Raw genomic sequence first — 17,132 nt, forward strand, 5'->3', positions numbered from 1 at the left:
CCCCCCCCTCTTAAATAGGCCACCGTATGATATATACTGTAGTTATTATGGTTAGTTTAGGCAAAGGCTATAGCCTATACTCTATAGGTACATATACTTTTATTCATTTTTTAACCGACAATTTTAAATGCATTTATGACTTAGGTTGTTTTAGATTTTTGTATTTTAAAATATAAAATCACAATTAATCTGTATTTAAGATATAATTTTAAATAATTTACTAAATGTACCTTATACTTTTTACTATTAAAAACTTCATACGTATGACTATTTCGTTAATGCCTACAGTACCTATTTTATTTTTATGATTTTTGTTATTATACTACGTATTTTAAATTATCAGTATTTATTAATTAATTTATATACATTTTATTTATGAATACTATAATATGTATATTGTATATAGTAAAACAGTGCACATTTATTATTTAGTGTCTAGCCCCCAGTATTCTCATTCTTAGATCAACCACTGAATGTTATTGTAAATACAATTTATAGTAGGTATTAACTATAAAGATAATTCGATTAGATTATTCGAGCCCCGAGGGCCGTAATACAGTGTATTATAGAGAATAAACTTGTAGTAATTACGCGGGTACGCTTACACTTACACGATTTTTACTGGTAAAAAAGTTATATATTTAAGGGGTACAGAACTATCATGGGCTATGCTCGATAGAAGCACCGATGTTTATCGTTACATTTTAAGCCTGCACCGGTTAAATATGTTAATACTAAAATATTATTTTGTTATTGGACAAAATCTAAAAATCGGAAAATGAATTTCCATTTTTCGTTTCGCGGTGGTCAGCTTGCGAATAATATTATGCTGGTCGGCGGCGGTGACAGCGGTGCGTGATGGTGTGAAGGGGAGAGTGTGTGCGGTGACGATGGAGGCGGCGTTAGGTGTTGGCCTCAGCGGACGACGCGCCAGTCGTCCATCCGACATGACCGCATGCGCGTATTCTTGTGCTCGTCAAACCTTCGCCGCCGCCGTCGTTCCGCTCACGTTCAGCCACCGCTGCCGATAACTCGTCGCCGGCTCGTTTCGTGTGTTTGTACCGAGCACGCTGTATATACCAACGCCGGGAAGATTTTCCGCATGCTGTAACGTCACAAGTCCGTTTTTTTTTCACACGAGGTATATACACCATTCACATGCACACATTATGCTTATATTATATACACATTACTACATTAATTATAATAATATGTAATACTCACCTATATAATATTATATTTGTGTTGAGTCAACTTTTAACTTTACTACAGTTAGTCTGATGAATTTAAAATCTTGTCTAGCGTTATTATGTAGATACCAACTGCAATCGGTCTTTTTATGATTGAGTATTACTATATACAACAAAGATCGACGTCAATGATTAGGTTCCATAATACTAATATATAATTATATTATAATACTACTATACTAATATTGATAGGTATTGAGTTAGTCTACTATGGTCTAGGGGTCCATTCACTCGGACATTAGAGACCCATAGTGCACACTGCACACCCTTAAGCTCACCTATGTTTTCACTTTAATTTAATACGCATATATATATAATTGTGCCTTGTAATCACTTGTACATATTTAAAAAGTCCTGATCGCCCTATGATTCTCAGTAGGCATTTATTTTATTTCCTTGTCGATAAACTTTAATATAACCAATAGGTGCAAATAGCGCTTGACACCGTTTTGAACGAACCAAAACAACTAGTATTTCAATTATTTTATAATTTTTATACCTGCTCAAGACATGCAAATTTTGTATAATAGGTATTTTGAATGTTGTACACTTGTTTGTATATTGTATACCTGATACATATTTTATTAAATATTTTTTAACTTATTGATACTCCATTGTATTAAAATTATGGTAACGATAAAATATCAAATAAATAACAATAGTATATAAATAAATTCACACAAACCATAAAATATTCTGTAAGAAATATTTAACAATCAAATAAGTATGGGATATGAATTAATTAAAAATCCACGTGTAGGAAGTAGGTTTTCTCTTAAGCTCCAATTTTAGTTAGATAAAGTACCTACATTTACAATTGTTGTATATTCTATCAAACCATAAATGTAAACAACTAATTTAATTCCACGTGTAATATCCATATTATTATTGAAAAATTTTATTTTGAAAAAAAAACTTACTTAATATATCATAGGTACCAATAATATATAATTATTATACAAATATTTATTATTTAGTTTTCCTAGCTAATGTTTTTTTAGTCTAATCGTCTATAACCTAACAATTTTAACAAAATAAGAACGCTCCAAAAGTCTAAAAGATCGAGTATCGAGTTGTACCGAACTTTTTTATGAGCTTCCCGAAGCGTTTGGAAAATCTAATACAGAAACTTTTTGAGAAATTAAGAGATTCAACCTAACTAGGTTTCAACTAGTTCTTTTCAAAATGGTTTTTGAATATGTTTATTTATCATTGTTTTTAAAGTGAATAACATAGAACTAATAAAAGATGATCGCCCAGTTCTGCATTACAGATTTTGTTTCTATTTTAATAAAATAACAGACTTATTTAATTTATTGAATGACAGTATAATGAACATTTTAATTTTAAAGAAAACTTTGATAGTTGGCATAAGTATTAAATATTTATGTATTTTTACTATACAATCTATTTTGTATACTTCAATAACTTTATCAAATATCATTAAAAATTGTTTAACCTTCGTAGTTATCACACCTTGTCACAAAAAACAGTTTTTAATATTTAAATAATATGTGTTACATAATTATTATGAAGTATGATTTGATAACTATTGACTCTTAAGAATTCATAAAATAGATGTATGGTTTATTTTATGTATATTTGGAATCGTAATAATTATTTTTTTATGACATTTAATATGTTTGTTATACCTAGGTAGAACAAGTATTTTATTATAAAAGTTAAAGACAAATAAATTATTATAATAACATGTGCACGGGTCGATGAATAGATTGTTTAAAAATAATAAGCACCCATTAAATTGTAAACGATTGCATTGAATACTAAAATTTGTCCATCTATAGATACGTATACATCATAACATTTGTAACGAGTACTTACAATTTATTTTAACGATCACTTTTACTTTTCATTACCATCTGATAACATGACATTGTAGGTAAGGTATAAACTACGTACATTTTATTACAATGCATGAGAGTATGAGACACACCTGATGCTGTGTTTAAATGTCATATTATATTGTAATGATATTTGCAACACTCGTAGTTTTTAATACATGTGTTCTAAAACTTTTCTCTCCTGCTGGATAATCTCATTCATAGGTAAATATAATAATTATTTTCATGATTTCTTACTAGTATTATTTACTCGTGTTTGTTTTTGCATGAAAATTAAATAACGGATTATAATTTTAATATGAAAATATAATATTATATAAACTTAAAAATTATAATTTCAATTGATTTGAACATTTGGCATTAATTTGTTAATACAATATAAAATAATTTCATAATATTTGTTTATTTACTTAGCTATACAATATTGAATGTATTTAACATTTAATTTACTATATCATTTAATATTTACGCAATACATAAAACTATAAGTTATATGATGTAAACATGTCAATAAAAACATGAATAGAATAATAAAATATTTTTTTTATTAGGTCATAATATGTCATTTATATTTATTGTACCTCTACTTATTCATTCAGTTATTCATCCAAGAATTATACAAAATATTTTTAATAAAATACTATACCTATTAATTGATTAACATTTTACAAATATTTCCAAAATTAATATTGTTGTTCATACATGTTTTATAATAATTTATACTAAGGTATACATCTTATTTCAATAATAAGATCATCAACGTTGGTAAAATACTATGCTCTGTAAAGATAATTACTTACTACAATGGTACAGACGTCTAATGTATTTGTATTAACGTTTATTATTTCTGTATACTAATTGTCATAGTCATGAATAATAATTAATAATCAATTGACGATTAGAATAGGTTAATAAACAATCATTAAACATTTAATGAAAAATAGCGAGCTAATGGTCCCTTAAACATAATTTAGTGACCCATGATTGTTCCATTAAAATGTAGTGACCTAATAAGTTAATCAACTTTTTAAGGAACCTGGCATAATACGACTCTCAAGTTGGAGAGTCAACTATTTATTTATTTTTTGTATGAAGGGTGATACATGACAACTATTTTAAGAGGGTGCATCAGTAAAAAATGTTTCAATGTCTTACACACGTAGAATAGGTACTAAAAATCTTTCTCCTTGTTTCTTTATTCTATGTTTTGTCAGAAGTTTTTTTTAATATTTTTATTTCTAATAAAGTTATTAGTTTTCATTTTTTTTTATTAATTACTTATTTAATAACTTTCTTAAAAAGTAAAATATTAAAAAATAATGCTCCTGACAAAACGCAGAGTTCTTATACAGTTATACGTTTATAATATGTACATCAACAATATCTTAAACATTTTAAACACGTACGAATCACCTGTACATTTTATAATCAGACGTTGTTAATTTAAACCTTTATAATATAAGGGAAATAAAAATTAAATCAATGAATAAATAACATTTAGAATGTGTGAATGTTTAATCTAGATTGAGAAATATTTAATTATGTTATTTTCAAAAGTGAATCAATATAATATTAAGTCGTAGTATAAAACATGTCGGTACTCTTGTGGTACCTTGTAAACACAGACATACAGTTGTACCTAATTATTATTATAATATTATAAATTATAATTTATTCATGGAATTTTATTATTATTCTTAATCGTATAGGATAATGTTACTATACTAGTAGGTTATGTGTATAGCCGTGCATAAGCTATGTAGATGTTATGAGGTCCGCCAAACGTTTGGATTATATCACCTATATGTTTACCTTGTCCTTTGGACCATGAAATATTTTCACTGTTTTATATATTAATCATTAGAATATAAATCAGAATAGACCGCAGAAGCCAAAGACCTTCGTCTTGAATGAAGTCTATACTTTGTAGAATAGTAGGCTATTTAGCTATAGGTACTAATGTAGATGCACGTTACGACAGTGACATGACGCATAAAAACTACTCGAACATAATGCATAATATGGTGTCCACCTATAAAAACGTGCAGGGATAAAATAATCGTTTACTGTATTCGGTCAATTTGGTCGCATAGGTTAGCAATATGGGTAATTAAATTGGTACTTTTCTGTTATCCCTACTACCGCGAGTCTCAATTCTGTTATCTCGACTACCTCGCCGATGCTGATTTAGATAAAACCGATAATAAATCATAGACATGGATATAAATATAAAAATTTAAAATACCTCCCCAATACAGTTCATATTTTATGCGTACATAGACCTTTTTTTATGAGCATTTGAATATATAATTTTAACGATATTGTGTATTTAGTGGTAATTTATCAAACTCAATAAGACCTTAAAGCACTAAGCAGTCACCCACCTACCACTTGCAAAAGTTATGGGGTATTTACCCAGTAGCCATACGTGTTCGGTACTACTAAGCTAGGTCTAGTCTAACGCACTGTCTCCGCTCAGAATCGTATCCAATGATTTATCATTGAATTCAAATATAACACATACGCATTACAATGACATACTTGACAACTACTATACAGCAGAGTGGTACCCACTTGTCCAGCTTTTTAATTTATATATAAATATATATATTTAATATCTTGATGATTTTATGGTTAGTAGTAGAGATAACAGAATAGAGTAGTCGCGGCATCGAGTGGTAGTAGGGATAACAGAAAAGTACCATTAAATTCTACTTATATTCACAAGTTATTACTGTCTAGTCAGATATAATGTAGAAGTACGAGATCATATAAATATTGAAAATTTATTTTCCAATTATCAAGGCTGGGAAATTCGATCGATTGTTTTAACGCGTTAAGTTAAAATAAAATAAAAACAGTATTAAAAATTAAAAGAACAATAAAACAATTTAAACCTGGTGAAAAATAACATTATGTAGGTGCACTGTTTGAATGTCAATATGTAGACAATTAACAAGAATGTAGTAATATTAATATAATCAAATATTATGATGTACGACGAGGAAATATTTTCAAATATTTTACCTGTGAAATAAAAATAAATTAAATTAGTAAAAAAGTAACTACATTTTTCAATTAAAATTATAATATAGAAGAAAAATTAAGTACTAGTTTTGTAACTCCTATATAACTTAATAAATTTAAATTTAACTTTTAAACTTCTTAATGTTCAGTCCTGATATTTATTAAATATTATTATACAATAATATTAATACTTTATTATTTTATTAGTATTTGAGATAAAACTCAACATAATATTGATATTAATATTTGACGACATAGATTAAATTAAATCTCTTTTTTTTTATTTACTATTTGTTATATTATACTATACCTATCTATATAAACTTGTTCAGTTGTAAATGTTAATGTAACAAAAAAATTGTTGTGTATATTTAATAATAATTATAATAGATTTTTTACGCGTTGAAAATAAAACCATTATTTAACTATTATAGTGATCCAATTATTTATATCCGATATCTAAAATAGCAATAGGGTAGACACTTTCAGAACTCCTTTTTTCCTTCCTAAGTAGATTTAGGTTAGTAGATAGTTGCTAGTTTATATATAACTTCACTGCTAATAAACTGGTAATCAATTTATGGCGAAAATGTACATTATTAATTATTATCGACCATATACTAACATACAATAATGTATCATTAGCTTGCTTCCATATTTTTAAATAAGGTTTGTATCAAGAAAATATGATTAAACGTAATAATTTTTTCACATAGTTGATTATTAAATAATAAGTAGGTACCTACTCAAAATATATTTTTATAAATGTGACTATTTAACTCTTAATTATTAATTCATAATTGATGCGTCTATACTTGTACAAGTATATTACATACGCATATGTTCAATAAACTGTTTAATTATTTAAACTTTTACACGTTATAATATTTCTAGTATTAGTCATTAGTGTATATTTATTTATTATAAATATGTATTATTTACAGATAAGTAATTGTTTTTAAACTGTTTGCTTGTAAATTGTGTGTAATTTCAGCATAAAACCCTAACAAATAATAATTATTAATTATAAATAAATTGTATATTAATATAACATAATATTATGTACCATTGTACCCATATCAACTATAATTTGTAAAATATATCAAATTATAGAAAAATATAATAGTTTTCATGACAATAATGTAAACTATGACAACTTTTTTTTTACGTAGGTGTTATTTAATAGATAGGAAGTAGGAACCTACCGATTCACATGTAATGCATTTTTTCAGTGATGCTGATGCAGAACATGCTTGACACATTAATACGACAATAATACGTACGATTGGACAGTTATTCTATTATAATAATATTTTTATGTATATACCTACCTATTCCTACCTATATTTAATACAATTTATCGGATATAAACTTTTTGTGTATTATATATACCTACCACATACCGGTGTTTTAGAAAATTGTACTGTTTGGCGTGGTATATATTTAAACTGTAATCCTATAATAGTAACAATAATATTCAATTTATTATAATTATACAGTGGAATCTCGATATCTCGAACTCCAGTATCTCGATGTAGATGTGTATGTAACAATTTTTTTTTGGTCCCTTGAGACTGAGATACCGAGGTTATTTTTTCTGGTCCCTTGAGACTTCGAGATACCGAGGTTCCACTGTATTTGTATACAATAAAACCTCTAAATACAGGACACTTTCAGTCGCGGAAATGTTTTCCGCTTTTCGGAGGTATCAACCGTTCAAAGAATTCAGTTTGCAGTTTGTTCCCAAAAAAAGTCCACTTTTTTGAGGTACCCGATATTTAGATGTACCTCTATGCTTAATTGGGGGAGTTTTCCACTGTAGGTATATAATATTTGTCTCCTCTTTATAACATAATATCTATTAGTAAACTTAGGTATTTAGGCACCGCCTTTAACTAGCATGCAATAATAAAGAACAAAGACTTACATATATTAGCATTTAGCACATTTATATATTGATTATGTATTCATTTTTAACCATACAATTAAAACAATTTACAAATTAAATTTTCTAATATTTCGAAAAGATTCGTGCCGACCATTTTAACTTAGGCCTCGAGTACGTAATATTATTTATTAGTTAGGTACTCTTGAATTTTAAATACATTTTCAACGACTGAATACGAAATACGAATGCATTCTCTATGTATAAGCGATGTTTTTTTTACACAAATTCCTATGCGTAAAGGAGTAAAGGACAAATAATTGGCGTCTGTATTGTTAGCAATACGATTTCATATATGATAATATATTGAATAATACTATAGGTATGTACGTATGTGTCTATCGTTATTGCTATAAACCAAACGTCATGTTAAATTCCTTGTTATTACCAACATTTTCATTTCTCTGTATTTCTCTGTTTTCCAAAATATTTTTGATACTAACAGAATGTATAAATTATAATTTATGAAAAAAAAAGTGCGTTGAATATGTAGGTATATTGTATAGGTCAGGTAATTTAATTTTAATATTATACAATTTATCAGTTGTATCGCATTTGTACGACCGCATCTGGCCTCGACACGAAGTGTCCAAACACCGAAATTCTTACGGATGAAATGAATCATTTCGTTTGTCCGTTTTTCAATAATAATTACGACTGTAATCCGTGACGCATAGACGAGATATTTTTAATTTTCCAAGAAATCCGTTGAAATGGTACCACATACGTGATAATGCATATATAGCCATATATGTATCTATATCTGGAGTTAATAATACTCAATATTGAGAATATCGAATTATGTTGTTATGCACTGTACTAAGTACCTACCTACCTACCAAGGTACCTACTTATTAGTAATAAAATTGATAACTTTTCTTTAAACCTTAGACATCCCCCCCACCCGCCTACTTCATCATTCTACCAACCACTTGCCGACACTCTGAGACAGTAGAAATACTAGAAATGTTATTACTTTATTAGACGCTCCATAAGACATACCTATTCATTTCTAGTTAAATGCACTGAATGTAAAATAAATTACATTTTTTATTGACACAGTTCTATAGGTTATAACTTAATATTTAAAATTTCTAAGAAACACTAAATCTACTATTTTTATTTTGACTTAAGGTAAATCTAAAAATACTACCAATTAACTTTAACGATTAAACACTCCGCTATGGTAATTAATTTTACTTTAGTATACAGAAATAAACAGAGCGTGGATTTGTATGGATTTGCATATTTATTCTGGTTGATCGTATAACCTATATGTTATGTAAGCACCACAATTGTTTTATGGCGTATAGAGATTGAAAACGATATTACCTATGGAACTTTTTAGCGCATATTTCGAATTGAAAAAATGATTATCGTTAGCAGAAAAAAAATTTAATTTTTCGGTGAATATTTAATAAAGATATGGATTTCTTAGATACGACACACAGTTACGATATATTTAATGGTTATTTAACGGTACGAACATCGGGACATGCATATAGTTTCTGGAAAAAATTCTTTGTTTTCGCCAAATACGCGTTAAAACCGAATCGAGTAGGTAGTTATATTAGTGGTTAAAAGTGTAGCACGAGACTTATTGACTTTTGAGTAATCTGGAAATAATTAATAACGTTTAAAATAATAAAAAATTTCGAGTGCATAATATTATAATATTTTAGTAAATATTTGAATTGTTTAATACATCATATTACATATTATTTTTTAGATATACAGGGTGTTCCAAATTTCGTGTGACAAAAGACATAATTATCTGTCCCGTAAGAACCAGTGTAATTCCCACCATTTTTGTCACACGAAATTTAGAAGACCCTGTATACATCCACGCCCTAGATCAATAAATAGTAATTGTATGAAATACTATATTAGAAAGTAGAAACAAAGTATTATTGACTGGGGGAAATATTGAAGGCTCATTTTTCGAATTCGGGGACTACGACTGGAGTCAGTAATTTTGGTACACTGAATAATACTTATAACTAAAGTGTTATATTATTAAGTGTATTATTATATAGGTAAATATAACTCGTATGCAGTCGTATCTATAAAATTTCTGCTGCCAGTAAAATTGAAAGTATTATCTATGACTGGAAAGAATTGTATGTAACTCCCCTTTTTGATTTTCTTACATACTTATTATTCTAATATTATTTTTTCACACATGTATTTTATACGCTTTTCAGCTCTCTTTGGTCGTTGCTCAGAAAATTGTATGAGCAGTTAGTATAGCGTATACACCGTACACGTTAGCATCGGTGCATAGGTGTCCGTCGTCATTCGTCACTCGTTGTTGCTGCAGTAGAGAATCGCGATTTCGAAACCTAGAGTCATCGTCTCTTTATAATATATTATAGAGACTCAACTGTTTAGACATTTACTGTACGGTTGTCTAATCTTTCATTTCTATCACGTTTTATCGACGGCGGCTACTATACATAATAAACATGACAGGGGGGTGGGGAGGGGACGACGAACGTTTAACACTGTCGTTCGGTCATCTGAAGGTCTCCGAGATGACGTTTATAAGGTATATTTAATATATATATATATATATGTATACATTTAACCTGCCTATTATATTTTTTCGTTTTTATTAGTCGGCGTTGTCCGCGGGCGGTTCAGTTTTTTCGATATCTGCAGCAGATTGGCACGGCCGACGCCACCTTGAGCAATATATTTCGTACCTATGTATATACACGAGTGCACTGTGTAGATATATACTTTTTCCTTTTCCTTACAATTGAACCTAGTGGGATTTTTTTTTGCAACATGTCTAAGATTCACGTACGATAATAACAATGATCATTTTATTATCATTAACGCGATGAATAATATTATGGGTCGTAATTATATTGTATTATACATGGGTAAGTATATAATATTATATCAGTAATAATGATGAATGTAATTCATCATTTAATCAAATGATGGTTACATACAGAGAGAGGAACGTATATTCTCTACGGGACAACTAAAAGTATTAAGTTTTTTCCAATACGGTTTAATATGTAAAGGTGTATTTGAATCCAAATTATAGTAATTCATTTATATACAAAGGCGTGTACAAAAATATTTTACAGATAAATGGTGAAAAGTAACTTTTGGGAAGTTCCTTACGAAATCAGCCGTTTAAAATGAACTTTAAAAAAATATTCTTAAAGTTACGAGTTAGCCTAATCATTGTCAGAGTGACCTGAAATCGTCCAGATCCATATAACCATACATATAAGTTTATGGACTATGGCCACCTATATAAAATATGCACAATATTATGTTCAAATATATTTTAGGTAATAACTATTAAGTATATAAAAATAGAATCATAGATTTAATTGTACAATATTAAGTCGCTTATTTTTTATTTCAGATTCTGGGTGAAGCTAGGAAAGTATTAATTTTATAATAGTGATGTTTTGATTTGAATCCTGTGAAAAAGTTTAGTGTAGTATAACGTAATATATAACCATATAAAATATTCAATTTTTTTTTATTCCCTAGTTTTCTTATAAGTGTAATAAAAATATAGTGTTATAATATATAGCTATCTAGTTATTATCTTAATTATGATATTTATATTTATTTGAGTTTACGGAACAACAATGAGGTTAACCAACTAATATACAATATACTGGTAGATTATAATTTATGAGTGAGTTCTAGGCTGACCATACTTTAGAAGTACTTATAAAAGTACTAAAATCATTTTGATCATGACAGTTTATTTTTTTTAATTTCACTCGATCAATCAACAATTTATTATAAATCATAGTAGGTAGGTACACAAAATCAATATCTATGTAGAAATATTGTATAAGCGCCATCGTGATATGAATAAATAATAATATATTTACCAATCTATTAATATAATTATATAACAAATATAGGTAGGTACTCTGAAAATCAATCAATTTAAATGTAATATAATAAACGAAATTATTATAATATACTGCGGTACCTATACAATGTAAGTATATACTATATACCTATGGTATAGGTATATGGAACAACTTCTTCGTCTGTACACACTTGACGATAGTTAGAAAATAAATTATGTAGGTACCAATAAACGCTAGCGATTTTTTATTTTTGGAATATTGTAGGTACTTACTGTACAACGGATCTGAAACTGTACACCGTCACTTCCCCTGCAATTGTTCATTCAAAGAGAGCCTTGGACCCGCTTCTGCTGCAGATATAGATCATAGAACACACATTGTTGTATATACGTATATATTATTATACACACTGCAGTTGATGACCAGCGAGACCCCGGTGTGTGAGTGGGGAGGTGATGACGAGGGGGTCTCGAGGAGTATATACGCGGGGGCACTGGAGATCGACTTTCTCGTGCCGAATGTGATATAATATTGTAACACTGCACGGCGCGAAATGGAATTGCGGTCAAGGTCGTCACCGTTTACCATTGGATTCGTCCGGCGCGCGAGTTTCCCATACATAATATATAATATAATGCACGTCAGGTGACACACGCCGAAGGAGCGTAATAATATAATATATGAAATATTATATATAATAATATATTATTAAGAACATACATTTTCCAATACCAACTACTGATAATCTATATGACCGCATGTACTGTTGGTGGTCAGTCATTGTGTCATTATGTCTATTGTCCACGAAACAAAATATTCAGGAATTATTTTATTTAAATATCTATATTTTAGATCTCAAATTAAGTATAAACTCAATTTACGGTAAGGCACTATAAGAACATTAGGATTTATTTCCCCGCAATTGTTGGGAATTTTGAAATATTAAAAGTTTCAAAATTGTATTTTAAACACGTCATCCGCAGGGTTGTTATGTTTAAAATACAATGTTTTTTTAATTGTTTAAAACAGTATAAAATCCAAGTGAATATTGTGTTGTTTTTTTTTAATAATATATTTAAAACGGGTTAAAACAGTTTAAAACTCAAACAATTTTTTTTGCTTATACCATCGTTTTGAACAGAAGAACAATTAAAAACAAAAAATACAGTTTTGAAAATAAATTTACATTATTCACTTAGATTTTACACTGTTTTAAACAATTAACAAAACATTGGGTATTAAACATAACAACCCTGTGGATAACGTTTTTTGTTTTATTTTTTCAAAAATGAAAAAATACACTAATATTCTGGTCATCCGTAAATCCGTTATTAGAGTTTGAATTTATAATTTGGAATCCTATAGTCAGGTTGGTGTAATAAACAAAATTGAGGAAATCTATAGAATATTCTTTTGTACGATTACTCATAATAAAAGTATGCAAAGTATTGTTTTCTTAGTAAAGTGGGTACTGTGGAATCGAGTCACTATTTAGCAAATAGGCGTACAATGGCTGAAGTAAAATGTATATATTATACATATTATAAATGCTTATACACTGCTAATATACTTATAACTTATATATGTATTATATAATATATATTAGGTGTATACGCTAATATATAATACGAAATGTTCGATTGTCCCGAATTATTAGAAAAAATTGTATTTTAAGTCCCTATCTTTTTAGGCACATACGCCGACGATACAATAATCCTGGCCTCAAATGATAACCCTCAAACTGTGTCTGATAGGTTACAAAATCATCTAAACATGATCCAGATCTGGTCAAAAAAATGGAAAATAAAAATAAATGACTCCAAATCCTCCTTTATTACCTTTTCACTAAGACCTGGAGACTGCCCTCCAGTTTCATTCAATAATAACTTAATTCCAACAACCCCTGTAGTCAAATACCTGGGCCTAACGTTTGATAAACGACTCACCTGGGCTCAACACCTCAAAAACAAAAGGAAATCTGTAAACTCTAGACTTCACTTGCTCCGTCCACTTCTCCGCTCCAAACTAAACATCAGCAATAAATTTTTAATCTACAAAGCTATTTTAAGACCAGTATGGTCCCTCAAACCTGCGAACTATACAAGCCTTCCAATCAATATATCTCCGTCAAATCGTTTCTGCCCCTTGGTATATAAAAAACGCCAATCTTCACAAAGACTTAAACGTTCCCACACTTTCTCAGCTAACCAAATCCCACTTCCTCTCATTCCATTCTAAGCTAAATCACCATACTAATCCATTAATTAAACGCCTGTCTTCTTGTACAATTCCCGATAATCCTAGAAGAAGACTGAAACGATCTCGGCCTAGAGATTTTCTTGCTTGATCTGTTGGGTGGTATTACTGAGTACGTTCCCTCTCTGTTATATCAACGCTATTCTACATCAAAAAAAAATTACTTATTGTATAAAATGTTTGTATAGATTGTAATTGTTCTTTTAATAAAAAAAAAAAAAGTCCCTATCTTTAACGTCAAAATCTCTGGCTTTCCATCAGAGCGTAGATGTATGTTAAAATGTTAAATAATAAATTGTCCAACAAATCATTAAAAACTTTGATTTTTTCCTCGACTCTATATGGTAATTATACTTGTTTATACCCATTACATATTGAGTGTATTTTATTAAAAATAATTTCCTAATAATTAATATTATCATAATATAAGTATTGTATTGTAGGTACCTATAGTATAATGTATAATTTATATTCTAAAATTATGTAATTTAATTAAATGTTTATAATTTTAAACTGTTAATTTCTGTACTTTTACTCTCTGTGGAGTGTTAATAAATAAATAAATCTAAGTGCGCATACACTTCAATACAGCTCATCTTCAATTTACTTCAATTTACAATTATAAAATACTCATAGCTTATACTTTAAATTTAATTTGAAGACAAAAGTTATGGTATATTGTGGAAATATTATGATTTAGTAAGGCGAGCGAGTGTATCGTATTATTATACTAGGTATACCTACCTATTTGGCTATAGTAGATATTTAGATATATAAATATAGATATATAATAATTCATCAGCCATTGGGCTGTAATCGAATAGTAGATACTTTTAACAACGTTGTATACGTAATAATTTAACAGAACATTATTTTAATACCTACTACTCCATGGTTTCGGAATGAGAGGAAATTCACATAGGTATATGTATATATCTTTGCCAACATGCCTAAAATATGTTTATAAGTAATCTGTTATGAAGTAAACTATGTATAAAATACTTGTATATGTTGGAGACCAAATAAAAGAAAATAATTATTGAGTATTGGAGCTCCCTTAACATATTCCCTTGTAAGTCACTTTTGGGGCTTATCGCTTTTATTATTAACTACTATCATTGAGTAGTGTGTACCTATATTATGATGTTGTGGTGTGCCATGTGCGTGTGATCTTGGTAGGAGTACCTACCTACGATGGTAAAATTAAGGGTAATATGTGGTGCTTGACTGGGATTCCACTTTTAGGATCACGTTATTTATGAAACCATAGTTTTATTTAAATTTATTTCATTATAATTTTTGCTCAAAAATAAAAATATAACATTTAATGTATAACTGTTATTTAGGTATAACAGTGTACGTAACCTACCTATCATAGGTATTATTTCGTAATTAATGTTCATACAAACGTACATATACATCTGAAGTTAAAATAATTGTATTTTAAGGTTATTATTTCAAATCTATAGGTAGTTGAAAACCTGAGCATTTTATTTTCCATAACACAGACAGTATTTGATTTGATTATCTGTAACCAATGTGATAAATTGTCATCAAATTACATTAAGATTTTTCAATTTGTAGGTACAAAATAAAATAGTAGTAGGTATAGGACAGAGTGACGAACGTTTGTTGTAAACCGTTTACATTATTTGTCGTGGACTTGAAGTGCCTTATATTCTTCGTGTTGATTCCATAATATGCAGTACTTATATCAAAATTTTGGCGGTCAGTCAACCATACGCAATGATCATTTTCAAAAAATTAGGAATAGGAAAAAAAACATTCATTGACATTGACACGAGTACTCGCTACCTGGAGCACTATCCCAGTAGGTACCTACTACAAGTTGAATTTAATTAAATTTTTCCCTAGTTTCACTTATACCATATCTGCAGGTATTCGCGTGACCATCGCCAATATAACGTGGTTACCGAAATCCGCATGGGCAATACACGTAATATCATAACACATATTTATATTATGTTCGTGTCAGCATACGTCACGAGTCACGACCGACTAGCTGTATATAATAATATTATATGTGTTTAAGTACACCGACACCGTATAATAATGTACTTATAGGTTTCGTCATCGTATATATCGTGTAATATGATGATTGCTTTGCCGCCACCGCCGCGCAAATACGATATTATGTGTTATGTTATATAGTCAGGTACGAGTGTACGACTGTCGATGTACATCTCGAAACGCGTCCTTGCAATCGATACGAAAGTCTCGAAAAAGATAATCATAATCTTAAATAATATACCTAGATGATACCTATGGTTATGTCCAAGAAAACAAAACACATCACAAATGTTGTCAAAAATAATGTTTTCATATCAAAAAGTTCAAAAACTCCTTTTAGTCATCATCGTTGATTACCTATTATGAATTGCCTATAAAATCATTATCAAATCAATCATGTTTTTCTTCCAAAAATCGTTTATAAAAAAAAAATCAACCATAATAGGTATAGGTAATAATATGTTAAGTTAAGTTAAAACTTAAAAAGTAATAACTTTTTACTTTTCTGAAAAATTAGTAAACCGTAGATATAGGTCCGTGTATATACGTGGGCGTATGACGATATATCATAACACATAGCTGCCCCGGCTAAACGGTCAGACAACCGTAGCATTAATTAAATATATTTAATTAATCAATGACCGTAGGGTTATTATAATATAAAATGTGCGATCAACGGAATAATATCGGCGCGGCTAGGAGAAAAAAAATGTCTGAACTATGCGAAATTTTGATAATTTTTATCTATAATATTATATTATTATTACGTTTTAAAATCGAATCAATACATTTCGTAAAAGTTAACAATTAAGCAGTCCTGTAAAGTATTTAAGTAAAAGTTAGGTTAGGTTTAAATACTTTCAGCATGAAGTATTTTGAATGGTATTTTAAATACTATTTTTTG

The 17,132-nt window shown here is 28.9% G+C and overlaps 1 protein-coding gene across 1 annotated transcript in view; it reads left to right on the plus strand.

Moving 5' to 3' along the window:
* The first annotated feature begins 920 nt into the window (after nt 1-920).
* LOC100167655 (CD151 antigen) overlaps nt 921-17,132 on the plus strand; it is a 51,121-nt gene continuing 34,909 nt past the window's right edge. The window contains exon 1 of the mRNA XM_001947869.5: nt 921-1,141. The gene's annotated coding sequence lies outside the window, so the exon portion shown is untranslated. The remainder of the gene's footprint in view (nt 1,142-17,132) is intronic.

Source organism: Acyrthosiphon pisum, chromosome X (assembly GCF_005508785.2).
Source record: "Acyrthosiphon pisum isolate AL4f chromosome X, pea_aphid_22Mar2018_4r6ur, whole genome shotgun sequence".
Classification (NCBI taxonomy): Eukaryota; Metazoa; Arthropoda; class Insecta; order Hemiptera; family Aphididae; genus Acyrthosiphon; species Acyrthosiphon pisum.